This window comes from Micromys minutus (assembly GCF_963924665.1).
Source record: "Micromys minutus genome assembly, chromosome: 14".
Taxonomy (NCBI): domain Eukaryota; kingdom Metazoa; phylum Chordata; class Mammalia; order Rodentia; family Muridae; genus Micromys; species Micromys minutus.
The window spans coordinates 9,162,353-9,166,986 of record NC_137983.1 but is presented as its reverse complement, the minus strand read 5'-3'; positions in this window follow the sequence as shown (position 1 = coordinate 9,166,986).

Genomic DNA, 4,634 nt, shown 5'->3' with positions numbered 1-4,634 from the left:
GTTGGGGAAGGACTCAATTATCTTTAAGATGGTAGCCTTTGGGAGATTGATTTTAGTCCAAAGATTATATAGCAATGCAGAATCAATTAGCACCTGGTTTCTTTCTTTTTGTCTGCTTTTTTTTTCTTGGAGGGTACAAGGATGACAGGTGGTCTTAGAAGTAATGAAAATCTATTGTAAATGGGACACATTGTATAAAATTTCCAAATAATTAATATAAATAAGTGGAGAAAGAAATACTTGCACTGATTCACATCTCAAGTGCTTCTCCTTGGATTTTTTTTTTTCAATATGTTCTACCATACATCCTATAGATTTATATATATATTAGATGGATACATTAGATAGATTCATTGTATCCATTAAAATGCCTACTTGAACAGTAACTATGCCTTTGATATATTCAGTCCTTTTTCTCTGCATACATTGTTGGAGGAGGAGTTAGTGGTGACAAGTTGAATCTTACCTAAATCTGGTGCTCTAAGAAAGCAAGGATGATTAAAGGACTCATTCTTAGCCAATGCTCTATGAATTCTTGGAGAAAACAAACTATGAAGACCATCATCACCCTTGCCTTTACCAAATAACTTCCACAAATCTCATGATGGACCCTTGTTTGCCAGTGTCTGGCAGAGCAGAAACCCTCAGATTCCCAGTTGCTGGATTATATAAGATTTGCTGAACTGTCACATAAATGTGAAATTCTCTAAGAATGACAATATTCAAGCATGGGCTGTCACAGTAAGCTGAGAGACCCTCATTGTAATCATGTGACCTCTTAAAGTGTGAGGGAAATATTGAGCTCAATATTAAAGATATCATGGGTAACTGAAAATGTCTAGACAAAGCAGAAGATGGTATAAAGGAGTGATCTCATAATACTGGAAATTTCATTAAAAATGCCTTTTTCTGGGGTGTCATAATGCGGATCCACAGTTGAAATTTTACTGAATGGACATGCATCCATATAGTATTTTAAATTTTTAAGTTTGTCCCAATAGACATGTCCGACTCTTAACACAGATCAGTGTGGTTTATTTGTTGGAGCGGGTAGCAGTTAAGTGCAGAGACTTGTGACTCTTAAACACAGGAAAAATAAGTACGTATGAATGATGAGCCACAGATGCCTACACTGAGATATTTTACTAGCCCGGTAGCACTATCTTTAAGCCCCACCAGTTACAGAGTTGCTTATATGAAATTTTAGCAGCTATAGTTGCCAGTACAAAATCAGTCAGTCAATATTCTAGCATGTGGGTAAAATTCTGGAGATCCCACCCAAAACTCAGGAGATATTGTTACGAGCCGGCTGAGTAGCATTTCTTCAAGATAGCAGCCGAGTCTCTGTGTGACTCCATTACATGCCCAACATTGGATTTAGGAAGTAATAGAAAACAAACCAACAGCAACAGCAACCGCACAGAACATAGGGTTCGGGGGAAAAATGTGTTTGAGGCTGGGCAGGTAAAGTAGGCAAAGGGAGTAGAAACAGATACAACCAGTTACATTGTGTACATGAGTGAGATGTTCAAATTTTAATTAAATATAGTTAGAAACATTGCACCCATAAGAAAGTTTGTGGATCCAAACTCTGTGCCCCATTCAGTAGCCCACCTAAAAAGTTGAGTTTTACGAATCTGCACCTCTCAGACCTGGCCCTCTAATAACTGTCATGGGGATTATATACTGAAATAAAGCTACAATGCCTTAAAAACGTATGAGAAGATGTATTATGATATCAGCGTACAGGAGGTTACTGAGGGGAAACATAAGTGAAGCTGTCCTCTCAGGCATGTCCTGGGAGATGCTGGATGATGAGAACTATCAGATCAGCTGCTGAGCTTGAGAGGTTCTGCTTAGCTGAGCACAATTAGCACAAGTCCTCTGCACACTGAGCAGTGAAGGGTCCCAGAGGTGAGACCTGGTTTGAATAAGACCTGGCAACTGAAAACCTTGTTATTGTCCATGAAAATGTGACACTGGCTAAGCAAACTGCCTTTTGTGATTTCTTTAGATTCCTACCCTTAGGGTCAGTCTGTGGTTGCAGACAGTCTACTCTTACGCTCTTGACAGTCCTCTCCCAGAAAACTGCCAGGATTTCAAAACATTATATACCTGATTATCCTGCCTTACCTACACAATTCCTTTGTACCAGTTCCTTCCTGGTAAAATCATTCTACCTTCTTAACAGTTACAGATATTATTTTCATAACATTTGCAATTCAATGGCTCTCTTCTCTGTTGCAATACAACTTTGTTGATTCATATATTTCTTTAAGAAAATTCTCTTCTTACAATGTATATTTGCTACCTGTTCTAGATGTGGGATAGGGTGATTTTCAAATTAATTGTTAGTATGACTTAAAGCTATGTAGAATTTTCATATGCACCCAAGTGGGAATATCATCAATAACCCAAAGAATAATGTATTCTGGTTCCTTACATCTAAGTAGTACTCTAATATTTTTGCTAAGAACAACCAAGGAAACAGCATCCCTGATGATTTCCGTGTTAGAACCACCGGGGATGATCTCATGCTTTTCTCCTCTCTATTGCCACTGGTATTACTCAGAGGGTTGGGGTTTTGATTTCTCCATCTTATCATTAGTTCTTAGTGACTGTGCAATTTGACACCGTGTTTTCTGCCATAGAATTGCCTTTCTTTTTCCCCTTTGTGAGGATTAAAACAAGAAACACCAAAAATTTCCTATTACTTTATTATCAAAAACAATTCTTCATGGTCCTGGACTGCAGCCAATTCTTAAATATTCAGGTCACATTGTAGACGATTGTAGCCCCAAACAAGACATGGTAATATTAACCATAATTATGTTTAGGGGAATTCAAGCTCCAGTCTCCAGCTTACTGTATATTCCTCTCTGGCTCTTTGCAGGGTGTAATGTCTTACAGTGATTTGTCAATTTGAACAGGTCAGGGCTTTCTTATGTCTTCCATACAATCAGCTGGGACAGCACTGATAACAAATGCAATGATCCATTAATGGTTCATCCAAGCCCAGACTCATTTACATTATGACCCTTTTAAATACAATACAAACAAAACATTTTGAAAGTAAAATCATTCTTCATTACTATTTAGCCAAGAGGCAAGTATTGTTAATAAACCTTGTCAAGAACTAGGATCTACTTTAAGCTTTGGCATAAGAGTTTGCAACCTTTCTTCCTTGCTATATTCCCAAACTGAAACCAAACACAGAAAGGTGTTCTATGCAGAGTAGCGTTTTAACCTATCACAGAGAACAAAAATACCATATCAATTCAAAGTCAGGCAAAGGTTATTTCTAACCCCTTCTGTGGTATTCTGCCCACTTGCTGGGCTGAATGATTTGAGCCTGTCCTGGTTTTAGGGGTTGCCCAAATTACAAGTCCTTAAAAGCTGGATTGATTTTCTCTAACACTTTATTTCACCAATTCCTTTTCTTTGCCACCAGTGAATACCACAAATCCTTCCTTGAATCTCTGATGTTTTATTCTTCACTGATTGAAACTTCAACTCTTTCTCGCTTTCCTGAAGCCATTCTATTCTGCTCACACATGCTAAGGTTAAGTTGCACACTCAGAATTAAAGCATTATCATCCACCCCCTCCCTAAGTCATTCTCACTGGAAAACTTCCATAAATGAAAGCATCTCTGGCTTCTTAAAAATCCAGGGAGCCAAGAACAAAAATCCTCAGGAGTTTTCTCTTGAGCCTTTCTCAGCAACCCTTAATTGGTTTTCTAGCTTTGCCTCTTGCTCATAATTATAAAGCACTCATGTTACATATATATTGCAGTTTGGCTGAGAATGTTTTACATTATTGTTTCTCCCTATACAAGATGGATAGAGGAGAATGAGATCTAACTTTGTAAAGTGCTATTTCTTACACTGCCTATATAATGCATTATATATTTACATGTAAATAATAATTATCAATATATGATTGGGCCATTGCATATATATCTAAATGTGTTTGTAAGTGTCTAATTAAAGTGTTTATGCACTCTCTTGGGATGACTATTGCTGTGATGAAACATTATAACCCAGCAACTTGATGAGTAAAAGGTGTACTTGCTCTATGCTTCCACACCACTCTTCATCTTGCAAGAGGTGACAACAGGAACTCAAAGAGAACAGAAACCTGGGGCCAAGAGGTGATGCAGATGCCATAGAGAAGTAGCTTGCTACTCTGGGCTTTCTCAATCTGCTCTCTTACACAACCAAAGACCACCAGCCCAAGAGTGACCCTGCCTACAGAAGGCTTAGCATTCCCACAGCAATCAGTAATTAAGAAAATGTCTAATTTGCCTGCAACCAAATCTTCTGAAAGCATTTTCTCAATTGAGGCTCACTCATCTTCAGTGACTCTAGCTGGTGTCAGAGTTGTTATAAAAGTAGCCAGCACATACAAATGATTGACACTGAACAGGACAAACCGAAAGACAATTTCTTTTCAAAGCACCATAAAAAAATATTGCCTTGTTCTAAGAAAGGAACTCCCCCCTCCCTTTACTCAAATACAGTTAGTGTCCTTTTTACATTAGTTTATTAAATTTGCCTTAAAAACCCCAATATTTAGCTTTTTATCCATTGTAAAGAAAAAATACATTACTCTTTTTTTTTTCTCAAGGTAACC